The following is a 20,938-nucleotide window of genomic DNA, read 5'->3' on the forward strand; positions in this document are numbered from 1 at the left end:
GCACCTAATGACCAACCATTAAAATATAGGAAGCAAAAATGGACAGAATTGAAGGGAGAAAGAGACATTTCTACAGTAACAGTTGGAGACATCAATACCCCACTTGCAAGAATGGATAGAACAACCAGACAGAAGATAATTAAGGAAATAGAGGACTAGACCTAACAGACATATCCAGAAAACCACCCAATAATAACATGATATACATTCTTCTCAAGTACACCTGGGGCATTTTCCAAGATAGAACATATGTTAGGCCACAAATTAAGTCTCAATAGATTTTAAAAAGATAAAGTTCTTACCAAGTATCTTCTCTGACCACAATAAGATGAAGTTAGAAATGAAATACAAAGAAAACTGGAAAGTCCACAAAATTGTGGAAATTAATACACTTTAAAAAACAGGAGTCAAAAAATAAATCACAAGGGATATTAGAAATACCTAAAGATAAATGAAAATAAAACACAGCATACCAAAACTTATGAGACACAGCAAAAGTGGTACTAAGGGGAATTTTTTTTTTTTTGGTCATGCCACACAGCTTGTGGGATCTTAGTTCCCCGACCAGGGATTGAACCAGGCCCTCAGCAGTGAAAGCACTGAGTCCTAACCACTGGACCACAAGGAAATTCCCTAAGGGGAAATTTTTTAGCTATAAACGCTTACACTAAAAACCAAGAAAGATCTCAAATCAACAACCTAACTTTATAATTTAAGTAACTAGAAAAAAAACAAACTAAACCCAAAACTAGCAGAAGAAAGGAAATAATAAAGATAAGAGTAGATATAGATGAAATGGAGAATAGAAAAATAATACAGAAAATCAATGGAATGATAAGTTAGTTCTTTGAAAATATCAAGAAATTTGCAAAACTTTAGCTAGATAGACTAAAAAAGAGAGAAGACTCAAGTTAGTAAAATCAGAAATTAAAGTGGGGAGATTACTACCAGTTCTATAGAAATAAGAGACCACAATGAACAATTATATGCCAGCAGGTTGGACAACCTAGAATAAATGGATAAATTTCTAGAAACATACAAGCTACCAAGACTGAATCAGGAAGAAATTGGAGCAGATCAATTACTAGCAAGCAGATTGAATCAGTAAGCAAAAATCTCCCAATGAAGAAAGGCCCAGGACCAGATGGCTTCACTGGTGAATTCTACCAAACATTTAAAGAAAAATTAACATCAATTTTTCTCAAACTCTTCTAAAACATTGAAGAGGTGGGAACATTCCCAAACTCATTGTCAGACAAGACAATGGTGCCCACCCGCAGCACTCCTACTCAACACAGTATTGAAAGTCCCATCCAGAGCAATTAGGCAAGAAAAATAAGTAAAAGGCATCAGAATCAAAAAGGGGGACTTCCCTGGTGGTCCAGTGGCTAAGACTCCACACTCGCAATGCCAGGGGCCTGGGTTTGATCCCCGGTCAGGGAACTAGATCCCACATGCCGCAACTAACAGTTTGCATGCCATAACTAAAAGATCCCACATGCCGTAACTAAAAGATCCTGCATGTGCAACTAAAGATCCTGTGTGCAGCAATGAAGATCCCACATGCTGCAACTAAGGCCCAGCACAGCAGAATGAATGAATAAGAAGGAAGGAAGGAAGGAAGGAAGGAAGGAAGGAAGGAAGGAAGGAAGGAAGGAAGGAAGGGAGGGAGGGAGGGAGGGAGGGAGGGGTTGGAAACTATAAAAAAAAAAAAGAGTCTCGGCTCCCGCTCTGCCCAACTGATGGATGATGGGGCCTCTGGGTGCCTGGTGTGGCCTGGAGTGGCTGCTGGGTCTCTACTTCCTCTCCTACATCCCCTTCACCCTGCTCGTGGACCTGCAGGCGGTGGTGCCGCGTGATCTCTGAGATCCCCGTGGAGCTGAGAAACCTGCGGCAGTGGTTTCTCAGGAGTTCAAAGACCCCCTGCTACAGAACCCCCCCGGTGTGGTTTAAGTCCTTCCTGTTTTGGGAGCTTGTGTTTCAGCTCCCCTTCTTTCCCATTGCAACATATGCCTTCTTCAAAGAAGGCTGCAGGTGGATCCACACCCCTGCAATCATCTACTTGGTTCACACCATGACAACTCTGATTCTAATCCTCTTCACATTTCTACTGGAGGATTTCTCCAAAGCCAGTTGTTTCAGAGGACAAGGACCTAAGACTTTCCACGAACGACTATTCCTTATATCTGTCTACACCCCCTACTTTCTCATCCCTCTCATACTTCTGCTTTTCATGTTGTGGAACCCCTACTACAAGTCTGAGGAGAAAAGAAAGAAAAAATGAGGAAGAATAACCCCGGGTCCAGTGGAGAGGTGACCACGGGGCAGTTTCCTGTTGGACCCAGTACCAGGAAAATGCTCAGAACCCATATTTTCAGCAGTATTTGAAACACACCAGCAGCAACACACACGACCAAGACACTGGCAGGAGGCCCATCAAACCCTCACCTTCCAAGGGTACTGGCACAAACAGACCAATCACCTGAGGATGAGCAGAGGGGTGTGGGCTAGGTTATAGGGAAATGGTGCCAAAGGCCTCACTGTGTGCCCAAGTGCCATTGCAGGATTACTAAAGGCAGGACCAGACCAGAAACTAGATAAACTTCCAAGCAACACGGCCTACTTGGCATGTTCATGAGTCATGTGACCCACAGTATACATGTGACTAACCCTTTGACTCATGATTCTCTACAGCATATCACTGGGATGTCTCAGGCCATTTTTAAGTTTGAAGTTATGCCTCTGTAATATTCATTAAAAATTGTTTTCTTGTCCCCACCCCTAGGTGGGGGTGAGCTATTCTGTAAGAGGTTTAAACTTAGTTTTCCTTAAGGTTCAACCTTGGCATGACTTTCAGTCAGAAATGGGTCAAATTGGAAGGTGTATTGTTTCTGTCTTAAACAGGTCATCCAGGAGAAGAGATTTTTTAAAGCCTCCTTGTTTATCCTCTTTCCAAGCCTTAGTCTTCTATTACTTTTTACAGACCACCTAACATAAGTTCCTTTACTCTGAGATCTGGTATCTCATACCTGAGCTGGAGGTGTGCCTCCTACTGGATAACTTCATCCTACCTAATAGTTTAATAATTCCTTCCTGTCTTGTTCAGTCAAAGGTAGCAGGTGAGGGGAGCTGGGCATGACAGGTCCAGTGTGTGCATATAGGGTCTCTTCACGTTACTATTTGATATTATGCTAGCATTCTCTAAATTCATACTCAAGGCCAACTCAAAAAAAAAAAAAAAGACTTGTGAACACATGGAAAATGGTAGACGCTGGTCCTGGTTAGTTCCCCATTTTTGCCTGTTTTGCTTACAAGCCCTAAAGGTCTGATTGTTGGGAGTATCGTCTGACTCGTGTGTCTGGTCAAAATAAAGGTAGGTGCTGACCAAAAAAAAAAAGGGGGGGGGGCTTCCCTGGTGGCGCAGTGGTTAAGGATCTGCCTGCCAATGCAGGGGACATGGATTCGAGCCCTGCTCCAGGAAGATCCCACATGCTGCGGAGCAACTAAGCCTGTGTGCCACAACTACTGAGCCTGCGCTCTAGAGCCCGCAAGCTGCAACTACTAAAGCCCGCACGCCTAGAGCCCATGCTCTGCAACAAGAGAAGCCACCGCAATGAGAAGCCTGCGCATCACAATGAAGAGTAGCCCCCGCTCACCACAACTAGAGAAAGCCCACGCACAGCAGCGAAGACCCAACACAGCCAAAAATAAATAAAATTTAAAAAAATTTTTTTAAAGCTTTAAAAAATATGCCCAATTTATTTAAAAAAGAAAAGGAAGAAATAAAATTGTCTCTACTTGTAGATGACATGATTTTATATACAGAAAAGCCTGAAGACTCCACCAGAAAACTGTTAGAACTAAGAAATAATGTCAGTAAAGTTGCAGGACACAAGATTAACATTAAGAAATCAGTGGTGGGGACTTCCCTGGTGGCGTAGGGGTTAAGAATCCACCTGCCAGTGCAGGGGACAGGGGTTCGAGCTGGTCCGGGAAGATCCCACATGCCTCAAAGCAACTAAGCCCGTGTGCTACAACTACTGAGACTGCGCTCTAGAGCCTGCGAGCCACAACTACTGAGCCCACGTGCCACAACTACTGAAGCCCGCACTCCTAGAGTCCATGTTCCGCAATAAGAGAAGCCACCGCAGTGAGAAGCCTGCACACCACAGTGAAGAGTAGCCCCTGCTCGCTGCAACTACAGAAAGCACACTCACAGCAACAAAGACCCAGTGCAGCCAAAAATAAATAAATAAAAATCAGTGGTGTTTCAGTACACTAACAACGAATTATCTGAAAAAGAAATCAAGAAAATAATCCCATTTACAATAGCATCAAAAACAATAAATACTCGGGAATAAATTTATGCAAGGAAATGAAAAATCTCTATGCTGAAAACTATAAGACGTTGATAAAAGAAACTAAAGAAGACACAAATAAATGGAAAGGCATGCCATGCCTCTGGATTGGAAGAATTAATACTGTTAAAACATCCATACTACCCAAGCCAACTATTCAGTGCAATCTCTATCAAGATTCCAATGGCATTTTTTAACAGAAGTAGAAATAATAATTCTAAATTTTATATGGAACCACAAAAGACCCCAAAGAGCCAAAACAACCCTGACCAAGAAGAACAAAGCAGGAGGCATCATTCCTAATTTCAAGCTATATTATAAAGCTATAGTCATCAAAACAGTTTGGTGCTGGCATAAAAACAGACACATATACCAATGGAATAGAATTGAGAGCCTATTTATTAGAAAATAAACCCATTCATACACAGTCAACTAGTATTTATTAAGGGAGCCAAGAATACTCAGTGGAGAAGACAGTCTCTTCAATACAATGATGGTGGGAAAATTGAACATTCACGCATAAAAGAATAAAACTAGACCCCTATCTCATACCACTCACAAAAATTAACTCAAAATGGATTAAAGACTTAAAATTTTAAGACCAAATGACAAATGCTGGAAAGGGTGTGGAGAAAAGGGAACCCTCCTACACTGTTGGTGGGAATGTAAGTTGGTGCAGCCATTATGGAGAACAGTATGGAGGTTCCTCAAAAAAAACTAAAAATAGAGTTGCCATATGATCCAGCAATCCCACTCCTGGGCATATATCTGGACAAAACCATAATTCAAAAAGATACATACACCCCTATGTTCACAGCAGCACTATTCATGGTAGCCAAGACATGGAAATAACCTAAATGTCCACTGACAGAGGGATGGATAAAGAAGATGAGGTACCTATGAACAATGGAATACTACTCAGCCATTAAAAAAAGAATGAAATAATGCCATTTGCAGCAACATGAATGTAACTAGAGATTATCATACTAAGTGAAGTAAGTCAGAAAGAGAAAGACAAATACCATATAATATCACTTATATGCGGAATCTAAAATATGACACAAATGAACCTATCTAGGAAACAGAAACAGACTCACAGACATAGAGAACAGACCTGTACTTGCCAAGGGGAAAGGGGGTAAGGGAGGGATGAAGTGGGAGTTTGGGGTTAGCAGATGCAAACTATTATATATAGAATGGATAAACAACAAGGTCCTACTGTATAGCACAGGGGACTATATTTAATATCCCATGATAAATCATAATGGAAAAGAATATTAAAAAGAATGTAGGGACTTCCCCTGTGGTCCAGTGGTAAAGAATTCACCTTCCAATGCAGGGGACACGTGTTTGATCCATAGTTGGGAAACTAAGATTCCACATGCTGTGGGGCAACTAAGCCCACGCGTCACAACTAGAGAGAAAACCCACACGCTACAACTAGAAAGAAGCCCAAGCAGTGCAATGAAGAGCCCACGCACCACAATGAAAAAGATCCCACATGCCTCAACAAAGATCCAACGTGCCGCAACTAAGACCTGACGCAGCCAAAAAATTAATTAATTAAATAAATTAAATAAATATTTTTCAAAATTAATTTTAAAAAATAAAAATAAAAAGAATGTATATATATGTGTAACTGAATCACTTTACTGTACAGCAGAAGTTAACAGCATATTGTAAATCAACTATACTTCAATTAAAAAAAAGAAAAGGAATTTAAAACTTAAAAAAAAGACAAATTGTAAGACTGAAAACCGTAAAACTCTTAGAAGAAAATAGGAAAAAATCTCCTTGACATGGGTCTTGGCAATGATTGTTTGGATGTGACACCTAAAGCAAGTGAAATACATCAAAATGAACAAGTGAAACTACAAACTGAAAAGCTTCTGCACAACAAAAGAAATGATCAACAAAATAAAATGACACTACAGCATCGGAAAAAAATATCTGCAATTCATATATCTGATAAGGGACTAAATCTGAAATATACAAATAACTCACACAAGTCAATAGCAAAACCAAAATAAAACAAATACAGTTGACCCTTGAGCAACATGGGCATTAGGGGCATCAACTCTCCGAGCAGTCAAAAATCCGAGTTTAACTTTATAGTCAGCCCTCCTTCTCCTCAGTTCCACATCTGAGGATTCAACCAACCACAGATTATGCAGCACTGTATTTACCATTGACAAAAACCCACGCATAAGTGGACATTTATAGTTCAAACCCGTGTTGTTCAAGGGTCATTATAATCCAATTAAAAAATGGGCAAAGGACATGAATTAACATTTTTCCAAAGAAGATATAAAAATGGCCAACAGGTATAGGAAAAGGTACTCAACATCACTAATCATCAGGGAAATGCAAATCAAAACAACAAGATATCACTTTACACCTGGTAGAATGGCTATCATCAAAAAGACAAAGATAACAAATGCTGTCAAGGATGTGGAGAAAAGGGAACCCTTGTGTACTGCCGGTGGCATGGTAAATTGGTACAGCCATTATGGAAAAAAATATGGAGGTTGCCCAAAAAATTAAAAATAGAAATACTATATGATTCAGCTATACTATTTCTGGGAATATATACAAAGGAAATGAAATACTATGTCACAGAGATATTTGCACCCCCATGTCCACTGCGGCATTATTTACAATAGCCAAGACATGTATACAACCTAAGTGTCCATCAACAGATGAATGGATAAAGAAGTAGTGGTATATACACAGTGGAATATTATTCAGCCATGAAAAGGAAGGAAATCTTGAGATTTGCAACAACATGGATGGACCTTGAGGGCATTATGCTAAGTGAAATAAGTCAGTCAGAGAAAGACAAATACTGTATAATCTCACTTATATGTGGAATCTTTAAAAAAAAAAAAACTCATAGAGAAAAAGATCAGATTTGTGGTTACCAGAGGTTGGGTGTGGGGGAATTGGATGAAAGTGGTCAAAAGGTACAAACTCCCAGTTATAAGATAAATCAGTACTGGGGATGTAATGTACAACTTGATAACTACAGTTAACACTGCTTTATAGTATGTGTGGAAATTTTTAAAAGAGTAGATCATCACAAGGAAAAACCATTTTTTCCTTTTCTTTAAATCTGTATGGATGATGGACATTAAACTTATTATGGTAATCATTTCACAAGATGTGAGAGTCAGTGCTGTACACTTGAAACTTACATAGTGCTGTATGTCGATTATATTTCAATAAAACTGTATGTCAATTACATTTCAATAAAACTGTCAATTATATTTTCAATAAAAAGTATTTACTTCAATAAAAGAAATAAATAATTTTATTTCTTGAAATAAAATTTCAAGAAAAATTGAGAAAAAGACACTATCCACAGAGTAAAAAGGCAACCCACAGAATGGGAGAAAGTATTTGTAACATATATCTGATAAGGAATTAATATCCAGAATATATGGAGAACTCCTAAACTCAACAAGAAAATAATTGATTCAAAAATGGACAAAGGATTTGAATAAACATTTCTACATAGATGATACACAAATGGCCAAGAAACACATGAAAAGATGCTCAACATCACTAATCAGAATTAAATGTAAATCAAAACTACAATGAGATATCACCTTACATCCACTGTGATGGCTACTATCAAATAAACAGAAAACAAGTGTCAGAAAGTACATGGAGAAATTGGAAACCTTGTGCACTATCGGTGGGAATGCAAAAGCTACAGCCACTGTGGAAAACAGTGTGGCAGTTCCTCAAACAATTAAAAGTAGGATTACCATATGATCTAGCAATCCCACTACTGCGTATATACCCAAAAGAACTAAAAGCAGGTTTTTAAGAGATATTTTTACACCCATGTTCACAGCAGCATTACTCACAATAGCTAAAACATGGAAGTAACCCAAGTGTCCATCACTAAATGAATGGATAGGCAAAACGCAGTATATGCATATAAAGGAATTTTTTTTTTTTTTTTTTGGCTGTGCTGCGCGGCTGGCGGGATCTTAGTTCCCCAACCAGGGATTGAACCCGGGCCCCCAGCAGTGCAAGTGCAGAGTCCTAACCACTGGACCACCAGAGAATTCCCCATATAATAGAATATTATTGAGCCTTAAAAAGGAAAGAAATCCTGACACATATGACTACGTGGTTGAACCTTGAGGACATTTATGTTAAATGAACTAAGCCAGTCACAAAAAGACAAATAATGTTTGATTCCACTTATGTGACATATCTAGAGTAGTCAAAATCATAAAGACACAAATTGTATGGTGGTTACCAGGGGTTGGGACGAGCAGAGAATGGGCAGATGTTGCTTAATGGGCATAAAGTTTCAGATTCACAAGATGAAAAGATTTATGGGGATGGATGGTAGTGATGACTGCACAACAATGTGAATGTATTTAAGACCATTAAACTTTACATGTTAAAATGGGTAAGATGCCTATAGGCTACCATTTTCGATTATTTTTAGTAATTTTCTCTCTGTTTGCCTCCATGCCTGATTAATGTGTTCATAATCCTATTTCTTGATCTGACAATTTTCAACTTCATCTGTTGACTAGCTGTTATGGTAAATAAGGATTTATTTAGTTCTTTGTACCTTTTCTCCTGCCCTCATCCTTCCAGTAGAGTTATATCTCAGTTTTTTGCTAAATCAAGCAGTCTGTGTTTACATTATTAATACCATAAAAATATTGTTTCCGGAAGGAGAACCAAGATGGCGGAGTAGAAGGACGTGCTCTCACTCCCTCTTGCGAGAGCACCAGAATCACAACTGGCTGCTGGACAATCATTGACAGGAAGACCCTGGACTTCACCAAGGAGGATACCCCACGTCCAAGGACAGAGGAGAAGCCACAGTGAGACGGTAGGAGGGGCGCAATCAGAGTAAAATCAAATCCCATAACTGCTGGGTGGGTGGCTCACAGACTGGCGAACACTTATACCACAGAAGTCCACCCACTGGAGTGAAGGTTCTGAGCCCCACGTCAGGCTTCCCAACCTGGGGGTCCGGCTACGGGAGGAGGAATTCCTAGAGAATCAGACTTTGAAGCCTAGTGGGAATTGATTGCAGGACTTTGACAGGACTGGGGGAAACAGAGACCCCACTCTTGGGGGGCACACACAAAGTAATGTGTGCATCGGGACCCAGGGGAAGGAGCAGTGACCCTGGTGGAGACTGAACCAGACCTACCTGCTGGTGTTGGGGGGTCCCCTGCAGAGGTGAGTGGTGGCTCTGTTTCACCGTGGGGATAAGGACACTGGCAGCAGAGGTTCTGGGAAGTTCTCCTTGGCGTGAGCCCTCCCAGAGTCTGCCATTAACCCCACCAAAGAGCACGGGTAGGCTCCAGTGTTGGGTTGCCTCAGGCAAAACAACCAACAGGGAGGGAACCCAGCCCCACCCATCAACAGTCAAGTGGATTAAGGTTTTACTGAGCTCTGACCGCCACAGCAACAGTCAGCTCTACCCACCACCAGAGCCTCCCATCAAGCCTCTTAGATAGCCTCAACCACCAGAGGGCAGACAACAGAAGCAAGAAAAACTACAATCCTGCAGCCTGTGGACCAAAAACCACAGTTACAGAAAGATAGAGAAGATGAAAAGGCAGAGGGCTATGTACCAGATGAAGGAACAAGAAAAAACCCCAGAAAAACAACTAAATGAAGTGGAGATAGGCAACCTTCCAGAAAAAGAATTCAGAATAATGATAGTGAAGATGATCCAGGACCTCGGAATAAGAATGGAGGCAAAGATTGAGAAGATGCAAGAAATGATTAACAAAGACCTAGAAGAATTAAAGAACAAACAAACAGAGATGACCAATACAATAACTGAAATGAAAACTACACTAGAAGGAATCAATAGCAGAATAACTGAGGCAGAAGAACGGATAAGTGACCTGGAAGACAGAATGGTGGAATTCACTGCTGCGGAACAGACTAAAGAAAAAAGAATGAAAAGAAATGAAGACAGCCTAAGAGACCTCTGGGACAACATTAAACGCAACAACATTCGAATTATAGGGGTCCCAGAAGGAGAAGAGAGAGAGAAAGGACCAGAGAAAATATTTGAAGAGATTATAGTCGAAAACTTCCCTAACATGGGAAAGGAAATAGCCACCCAAGTCCAGGAAGCGCAGAGAGTCCCATACAGAATAAACCCAAGGAGAAACACGCCGAGACACATAGTAATCAAAGTGGCAAAAATTAAAGACAAAGAAAAATTATTGAAAGCAGCAAGGGAAAAACGACAAATAACATACAAGGGAACTCCCATAAGGTTAACAGCTGATTTCTCAGCAGAAACTCTGCAAGCCAGAAGGGAGTGGCATGATATACTTAAAGTGATGAAAGGGAAGAACCTACAACCAAGATTACTCTACCCGGCAAGGATCTCATTTAGATTTGATGGAGAAATCAAAAGCTTTACAGACAAGCAAAAGCTAAGAGAATTCAGCACCACCAAACCAGCTCTACAACAAATGCTAAAGGAACTTCTCTAAGTGGGAAACACAAGAGAAGAAAAGGACCTACAAAAACAAACCCAAAACAATTAAGAAAATGGTCATAGGAACATACATATCGATAATTACCTTAAACGTGAATGGATTAAATGCCCCAACCAAAAGACATAGACTGGCTGAATGGATACAAAAACAAGACCCATATATATGCTGTCTACAAGAGACCCACTTTAGACCTAGGGACACATACAGACTGAAAGTGAGGGGATGGAAAAAGATATTCCATGCAAATGGAAATCAAAAGAAAGCTGGAGTAGCTATACTCATATCAGATAAAATAGACTTTAAAATAAAGAATGTTACAAGAGGCAAGGAAGGACACTACATAATGATCCAGGGATCAATCCAAGAAGAAGATATAACAATTATAAATATATATGCACCCAACATAGGAGCACCTCAATACATAAGGCAACTGCTAACAGCTATAAAAGAGGAAATCGACAGTAACACAATCATAGTGGGGGACTTTAACACTTCACTTACTCCAATGGACAGATCATCCAAAATGAAAATAAATAAGGAAACAGAAGCTTTAAATGACACAATAGACCAGATAGATTTAATTGATATATATAGGACATTCCATCCAAAAACAGCAGATTACACGTTCTTCTCAAGTGCGCACGGAACATTCTCCAGGATAGGTCACATCTTGGGTCACAAATCAAGCCTCAGTAAATTTAAGAAAATTGAAATCATATCAAGCATCTTTTCTGATCACAACGCTATGAGATTAGAAATGAATTACAGGGGAAAAAACGTAAAAAAGACAAACACATGGAGGCTAAAAAAGACGTTACTAAATAACCAAGAGATCACTGAAGAAATCAAAGAGGAAATAAAAAAATACCTAGAGACAAACGACAATGAAAACACGACGACCCAAAACATATGGGATGCAGCAAAAGCGGTTCTAAGAGGGAAGTTTATAGCTATACAAGCCTACCTAAAGAAACAAGAAAAATCTCAAGTAAACAATCTAACCTTACACCTAAAGAAACTAGAGAAAGAAGAACAAACAAAACCCAAAGTTAGCAGAAGGAAAGAAATCATAAAGATCAGAGCAGAAATAAATGAAATAGAAACAAAGAAAACAATAGCAAAGATCAATAAAACTAAAAGTTGGTTCTTTGAGAAGATAAACAAAATTGATAAGCCATTAGCCAGACTCATCAAGAAAAAGAGGGAGAGGACTCAAATCAATAAAATCAGAAATGAAAAAGGAGAAGTTACAACAGACACCGCAGAAATACAAAGCATCCTAAGAGACTACTACAAGCAACTTTATGCCAATAAAATGGACAACCTGGAAGAAATGGACAAATTCTTAGAAAGGTATAACCTTCCAAGACTGAATCAGGAAGAAACAGAAAATATGAACAGACCAATCACAAGTAATGAAATTGAAACTGTGATTAAAAATCTTCCAACAAACAAAAGTCCAGGACCAGATGGCTTCACAGGTGAATTCTATCAAACATTTAGAGAAGAGCTAACACCCATCCTTCTCAAACTCTTCCAAAAAATTGCAGAGGAAGGAACACTCCCAAACTCATTCTATGAGGCCACCATCAACCTGATACCAAAACCAGACAAAGATACTACAAAAAAAGAAAATTACAGACCAATATCACTGATGAATATAGATGCAAAAATCCTCAACAAAATACTAGCAAACAGAATCCAACAATACATTAAAAGGATCATACACCACGATCAAGTGGGATTTATCCCAGGGATGCAAGGATTCTTCAATATACGCAAATCAATCAATGTGATACACCATATTAACAAATTGAAGAATAAAAACCATATGATCATCTCAATAGATGCAGAAAAAGCTTTGGACAAAATTCAACACCCATTTATGATAAAAACTCTCCAGAAAGTGGGCATAGAGGGAACCTACCTCAACATAATAAAGGCCATATATGACAAACCCACAGCAAACATCATTCTCAATGGTGAAAAACTGAAAGCATTTCCTCTAAGATCAGGAACGAGACAAGGATGTCCACTCTCACCACTATTATTCAACATAGTTCTGGAAGTCCTAGCCACGGCAATCAGAGAAGAAAAAGAAATAAAAGGAATACAAATTGGAAAAGAAGAAGTAAAATTGTCACTGTTTGCGGATGACATGATACTATACATAGAGAATCCTAAAACTGCCACCAGAAAACTGCTAGGGCTAATTAATGAATATGGTAAAGTTGCAGGATACAAAATTAATGCACAGAAATCTCTTGCATTCCTATACACTAATGATGAAAAATCTGAAAGAGAAATTATGGAAACACTCCCATTTACCATTGCAACAAAAAGAATAAAATACCTAGGAATAAACCTACCTAGGGAGACAAAAGACCTGTATGCAGAAAACTATAAGACACTGATGAAAGAAATTAAAGATGATACCAACAGATGGAGAGATATACCATGTTCTTGGATTGGAAGAATCAACATTGTGAAAATGAGTATACTACCCAAAGCAATCTACAGATTCAATGCAATCCCTATCAAATTACCAATGGCATTTTTTACGGAGCTAGAACAAATCATCTTAAAATTTGTATGGAGACACAAAAGACCCCGAATAGCCAAAGCAGTCTTGAGGCAAAAAAATGGAGCTGGAGGAATCAGACTCCCTGACTTCAGACTATACTACAAAGCTACAGTAATCAAGACAATATGGTACTGGCACAAAAACAGAAACATAGATCAATGGAACAAGATAGAAAGCCCAGAGATTAACCCACGCACCTATGGTCAACTAATCTATGACAAAGGAGGCAAAGATATACACTGGAGAAAAGACAGTCTCTTCAATAAGTGGTGCTGGGAAAACTGGACAGCTACATGTAAAAGAATGAAATTAGAATACTCCCTAACACCATACACAAAAATAAACTCAAAATGGATTCGAGACCTAAATATAAGACTGGACACTATAAAACTCTTAGAGGAAAACATAGGAAGAACACTCTTTGACATAAATCACAGCAAGATCTTTTTTGATCCACCTCCTAGAGTAATGGAAATAAAAACAAAAATAAACAAGTGGGACCTAATGAAACTTCAAAGCTTTTGCACAGCAAAGGAAACCATAAACAAGACGAAAAGACAACCCTCAGAATGGGAGAAAATATTTGCAAATGAATCAACAGACAAAGGATTAATCTCCAAAATATATAAACAGCTCATTCAGCTCAATATCAAAGAAACAAACACCCCAATCCAAAAATGGGCAGAAGACCTAAATAGACATTTCTCCAAAGAAGACATACAGACGGCCACGAAGCACATGAAAAGATGCTCAACATCACTAATTATTAGAGAAATGCAAATCAAAACTACAATGAGGTATCACCTCACTCCTGTTAGAATGGGCATCATCAGAAAATCTACAAACAACAAATGCTGGAGAGGGTGTGGAGAAAAGGGAACCCTCTTGCACTGTTGGTGGGAATGTAAATTGATACAGCCACTATGGAGAACAATATGGAGGTTCCTTAAAAAACTAAAAATAGAATTACCATATGACCCAGCAATCCCACTACTGGGCATATACCCAGAGAAAACCGTAATTCAAAAAGACACATGCACCCGAATGTTCATTGCAGCACTATTTACAATAGCCAGGTCATGGAAGCAACCTAAATGCCCATCAACAGACGAATGGATAAAGAAGTTGTGGTACATATATACAATGGAATATTACTCAGCCATAAAAAGGAACGAAATTGAGTCATTTGTTGAGACGTGGATGGATCTAGAGACTGTCATACAGAGTGAAGTAAGTCAGAAAGAGAAAAACAAATATCGTATATTAATGCATGTATGTGGAACCTAGAAAAATGGTACAGATGAGCCAGTTTGCAGGGCAGAAGTTGAGACACAGATGTAGAGAATGGACATATGGACACCAAGGGGGGAAAACTGCGGTGAGGTTGGGATGGGGGTGTGCTGAATTGGGCGATTGGGATTGACATGTATACACTGATGTGTATAAAATTGATGCCTAATAAGAACCTGCAGTATAAAAAAACAAACAAAACAACTAATACTAAACTTTCATTGGGTTATTTGTATGGAAATATGTTAATATAAATGTTTCAGACATTACATGAAATTTCTAAAAATCTTATATTTGTATTTGTATGGAAATATGTATGGAAATATGTTAATATAAATGTTTCAGACATTACATGAAATTTCTAAAAATCTTATATTTGTATTTGTATGGAAATATGTTAATATAAATGTTTCAGACATTACATGAAATTTCTAAAAATCTTATATGTTCTGGTATAATGTTATAAGTCATAATCCTAGTTATTACTTTAAAATGTATATCTCAGAAATAACTAATTTTCTTGTCAACTGCATTATTATGAACTTTCATCAAATCTTTAACCGTGGTCATTTTTAAGTCTTTTGTCATTTACAGACAGTTCTGGGTGTACTCTGATGATTTTGCAAATATGTTCCTATAAAAGGGTTTCATCTTCAAGAAATTCATGGAAAAGACTCTGACAAGTACAGGTTTCTGGTAACTGACTGTACTGCTGAACTGAATGAATAAGCATTTTCAGAACTCTAATGAAAAACTGATGAACTCATAAAAGTGCTAACAAAATATCAAGATGAAAAAAAAAATGAATTACATGGGACTGAGTGAACTGATGAGGATGAGTATAATTTTTGTGACTTTCTGTCTGAATTAAAAAAAAAAAAATCCCACAAGGACTCAGAGGCAAAGAATATACAAATCAATTTTCACTGCAAAGTAAAGGAGCTGTTACACTGGAGGATTACTGGACTGAATGTCAATATTATGACATAGTATGAGTGTGTTTCATGTTTGGTAATTGCAATCATTGTTGCTTTTGTTGTGGTCATCCATGTACAATGCTTGGTGTCAGTCTATTTATCTCTTGTAAAAATAAAATACAGTGTGTGTGTGTGAAAAAAAAAAAATATTGTTTCCTGCAAAGCTAAGTTTATACCTTTCTTACATACTTACTGTTTTTTCTGAGATCAATAATTGCCTGGTTTGTTTATTGGTTTGTTTCCAACGTATCTATTCTTAATTTTTTACACACTCCACTATATCTGTTACATACCTACTAATACAATTTTCAAATATCGAACTCTGAGATATTCCAAATGTTCAACCCATTTGGAAACCAATGCCCTTCACGTCTCCATCCTCCTGCTGTGATCTGGACTGGTTATTCTCTGAGGTCTGCTATACAGCTGATATTCTAGAACATGGCATCATCCTTGACTACTTTCTTTCACACTACATCCAGTCTGCAGACAAATCTACTGCCTCTACCTTCAAAATGTATCCAGAATCTGATCTCCTCTCTCAACCTCCTCTGCTACCATCCTGCCCAAGCCACCATCAGCTCTCACCCAAATGACTGACAGTATCTCCTTAATCCTTCCACCCAACCCCCTTTGGCCTGCACTCCACACTATAGCCTTTAACAACATAGCTCAAATCATGTCTCATGTATTTATAGTGAAGTGTAAATAAAGAAAGGAGCTATGTACTGTTGGAAAAACAAAATGGGTAAGATGGTAAATTTTACGAGTATTCTAACACAATAAAAGAAATGTGGGACTTCCCTGGTTGCACAGTGGTTAAGAATCCTCCTGCCGGGCTTCCCTGGTGGCGCAGTGGTTAAGAATCTGCCTGCCAATGCAGGGGACACGGGTTCGAGCCCTGGTCTGGGAAGATCCCACATGCCGCGGAGCCGGCTAGGCCTGTGAGCCACAACTACTGAGCCTGCGCGTCTGGAGCCTGTGCTCCACAACGGGAGAGGCCGTGACAGTGAGAGGCCTGCACACTGCGATGAAGAGTGGCCCCCGCTCGCCACAACTGGAGAAAGCCCTCGCACAGAAACGAAGATCCAACACAGCCAAAAATAAATAAATAAATAAAAATTTTGAAAAATGAATCCTCCTGCCAATGCAGGGGACACGGGTTCGATCCCTAGTCCGCGAAGATCCCACGTGCCGTGGAGCAACTAAGCCCATGCGCCACAACTACTGAGCCCGTGCGCCACAACTACCTAGAGCCCACATGCCTCAACTACTGAACCTACGTGCCACAACTATTGAAGCCCACGCACTCTAGGGCCTGCATGCTGCAGCTACTAAGCCCATGTGCTGCTACTACTGAAGCCCGCACGCCTAGAGCCCGTGCTCCAAAACAAGAGAAGCTACTACCATGAGAAGCCCGCGCACCGCAACGAAGAGTAGACCCTGCTCACCGCAACTAGAGAAAGCCCGCACGCAGCAACAACGACCCAACACAGCCAAAAAAAAAAAACATTAAAAAAACGAAATGTGAAGTGGAGTGTTTTCCTTAGAAGTACTTCTAGGACCACCCTCCTAGTCAGCAACCAGCAAGCCCCCAAACATTTATGGCCCATCTGGGTACCACTGTTCTATATGCAGGGGATCCTGTGAGAAGGACAGGGCCCTTGTGCTTGAGCAGCTCACAGACAAGTAGGAAAGGAGGCACGGAGATGGTTGGACCACTGCAGAGCATCTGTCGTCTGCTATTCAGACCTACAAAACCTGGAGAACAGAGCAGGAAACTTAATTCTGCCTCCTCAGTGTCCTGCTCGTACAGTGTCCCAGCCAGGGCCCACCCCACAGCCAACGTCCAGACCCACTACACACAAATGGCCCTTCTGCAACAGCATCTGACGTAGGTACCTGCCCTGATGTAGACCCTGCCCTGGGCCCAGTCTGGGTAAGTTTCTCCTGGTGGCAGAATCTTAATTCCTCCTTGGAGCAGTACCTCCCTCTTTAAAGGAGCTCCAGGCAGAAGTCTGGGGAGTCGGAGGGCTGTTTTTCAGTGATTCACCCACTAGTCTGCGGCTACAAAATCCCCAGAAGTTTCCTTTAGTTAACAAAGCGACTGGATGGATACACCATGCCTAACCTTGTTTACTGCATATCTACTAGAAAGTATAGAGTTTCAAAGAAACAAGGTTGATGCTTAATTAGAATTAGCCCCTGCCCTTATGAATGTAAATTGGTACAGCCACTATGGAGAACAGTATGGAGGTTCCTTAAGAAACTAAAAATAGAGCTACCATATGATCCAGCAATCCCACGCCTGAGCATATATCCAGAGAAAAACATGGTTCAAAAGGATACATGCACCCCAATGTTCACTGCAACGTTGTTTACAATAGTCAAGACATGGAAGCAACCTAAATGTTCATTTACAGAGGAATGGATAAAGATAAAGTGGTACACATATACAGTGGAATACTACTCAGCCATTAAAAAGAATGAAATAATGCCATTTGCAGCAACATGGGTGGACCTGGAGATTATCATACTAAGTGAAGTAAGTCAGACAGAGAAAGACAAATATCATATGATATCACTTAAATGCAGAATCTAAAAAAGTGATATAAATGAACTTATTTACAAAGCAGAAACAGAGTTACAGACTTAGAGAATGAACTTATGGTTACCAGGGGGAAGGGTAGGGGAGAGGGATAGATTGGGAGTTTGGGACTGAGATGTACACACTGCTATATTTAAAATATATAACTAATAAGGACCTACTATATAGCACAAGGAACTCTGCTCAATATTCTGTATAAACCTAAATGGGGGGCTTCCCTGGTGGTGCAGTGGTTGAGAATCTGCCTGCCAATGCAGGGGACACGGGTTCGAGCCCTGGTCTGGGAAGATCCCACATGCCGCGGAGCAGCTGGGCCCGTGAGCCACAACTACTGAGCCTGCGCATCTGGAGCCTGTGCTCCACAACAAGAGAGGCCACGATAGTGAGAGGCCCGCGCACCACGATGAAGAGTGGCCCCCGCTTGCCGCAACTAGAGAAAGCCCTCGCACAGAAACGAAGACCCAACACCCAACACAGCCATAAATAAATAAATAAACAAATAAATAAATAATTTAAAAAAAAAACTAAATGGGAAAAGAATTTGGAAAAGAATAGACACATGTACATGTATAACTGAATCACTTTGCTGTACACCTGAAACTAACACAACACTGTTAATCAACTACATTCCAATATAAAATAAAAAATTTTTAAAAAGAACATAAAAGGGGGGAAAAAAGAACTACTCCTCTTAGGGGGGCGTCAGTTCCCAATATTGAGGGGAGACCCACCCCCTTGCTGCCGACCTGGCCTCCCTGCAGACAGCGCTGCTCTGTTGGAGGGGGCTGTTGAATCCCTCTCCCCTCTCTCCTCCGCACAGTTTCTGGAAGGGTCTCTAAGCTTCCTCTGAGCCCAGCTGTGGTTTATTAACAGGGGCAGGTGGTAATAAGACTTTACAGCGAAGCATGCACTCTTCAGTTGTTATCAAACATGACAGCAAATAAACCAAGTGCCACCTTCAGGCTGTGAATCTGGGCCTCAAGAACCAAGTTTTGTGGGACGACTCAAGTTGGCTGTATGATGGCCGGGACCAGATTTCCTGTGGACAGTGCTACACACCTCTGTGCTGCGATTTCACCATCCCGACTCCAAAATGATGCTCCCTCGGAAGGTCCTCGTCAGGGCTTCGAAATCTGAGGAACCCCGAGGCCGAGTGGCAAGAGCACAGGATCAGGTCCAGCTCCGTGTTGAAAGGAAGTGATTTTGGTCAAGTCACCTCTTCCCTCTTGAGACTTCAGTTTCCTCACTTGTAAAACAGCTAATATTTATTTAACTTTTCACATTTTAATTGTGGTTTAAAAAAAACATAAAATTTATCATCTTAATCATTTTTAAATGTATAGTTCAACAGTGTTAAGCATTTTTCCATTGTTGTGCAACCAATCTCCAGAACTTTTTCATTGTGCAAAACTGCAACTCTATACCCACTAACCCAATTCCCATTCTCCCCTCCTCCCCAGCCCCTGGCAACCACCATTCTACTTTCTATTTCTATAAATTTGACTACTGTGGATTCCCTCATATAAGTAGGATCATACAGTATTTGTCTCTTTGTGATTGGTTTATTTCACTTAGAAAAATGTCCTCAAGGTTCATCCATGTTGTAGCATATGTCAGAATTTCCTTCCTTTTTAAGGCTGAATAATATTCCTTTGTATGTATATAGCATATTTTGTTTATCCATTCAACCACTGATGGACACCTGGGTTGCTTCCACCTTTTGGCTATTGTGAGTAATGCTGCTGTGAACGCAAGGGTACAAATATCTCTTTGAGATCCTTCTTTCAGTTGCTTTGGACATAGACCCAGAAGTGAGGTTGCTGGATCACAGGATGATTCTAACTTTTGAAGAACCACCACAGTGTTTTCCATGGAGGCTGCACGATTTTACATTCCCACCAACAGTGAACAAGGGTTCCAATTTCTCTACATCAGGGGTCCCCAACCCTCAGGCCACAGACCGGTACTGGTCCGTGGCCTGTTAGGAGCCAGACCGCAGAGTAGGAGGTGAGTGGTGGGCGAGCGAGCGAAGCTTCATCTGTATTTACAGCCACTCCCTATCACTCGCATTACTACCTGAGCTCCGCCTCCTGTCAGATCAGCAGTGGCATTAGATTCTCATAAGAGCCTGAACCCTACTGTGAACTGCGCATGAGAGGGATCTAGGTTGCGCGCTCCTTATGAGAATCTAATGCCTGATGATCTGAGGTGGAGCTGAGGCCGTGATGCTAGCGCTGGGGAGTGGCTGCAAATACAGATTATCATTAGCAGAGAGGTTTGACTGCACAGAGACCATAATAGATCAGTTGCTTGTAGACTCATATCAAAACCCTATCAGGGAGTGGCAAGGGACAATTAAGCTGCATCTGGTGGCAGGCTTTATAGTAGAAAGTGAGTTGATGTACTTCAATTGTACAGCTGCATCTGGTGGCAGGCTTTAAGTCAGAATCAGACACTTATTTTAGTCTGCGTGTGGCCCACCCATTATTTTATTTACCACTTCTGTCCGCGCCTTTTTCCCGCACTGCACACTTGTCTCAGTCACAGTTTTGGTAAGTCCACAAGCTAACCCTAGCCAAAATGAGTAAAAAAACAAATGTCTCTGGAGAGCATCT

At 40.3% G+C, this 20,938-nt stretch overlaps 1 non-coding gene and 1 pseudogene across 1 annotated transcript; one reads left to right on the forward strand and one right to left on the reverse strand.

The window, feature by feature from the left end:
- The first annotated feature begins 1,749 nt into the window (after window positions 1–1,749).
- On the forward strand, window positions 1,750–2,328 carry LOC118904360 (annotated as a pseudogene).
- Window positions 2,329–8,360: 6,032 nt separating this feature from the next.
- Window positions 8,361–8,433, reverse strand: TRNAA-UGC. The gene has a single exon. It is a non-coding gene; the product is annotated as a tRNA-Ala (tRNA).
- Window positions 8,434–20,938: the final 12,505 nt, after the last annotated feature.

Source organism: Balaenoptera musculus, chromosome 11, assembly GCF_009873245.2.
Source record: "Balaenoptera musculus isolate JJ_BM4_2016_0621 chromosome 11, mBalMus1.pri.v3, whole genome shotgun sequence".
Taxonomy (NCBI): Eukaryota; Metazoa; Chordata; class Mammalia; order Artiodactyla; family Balaenopteridae; genus Balaenoptera; species Balaenoptera musculus.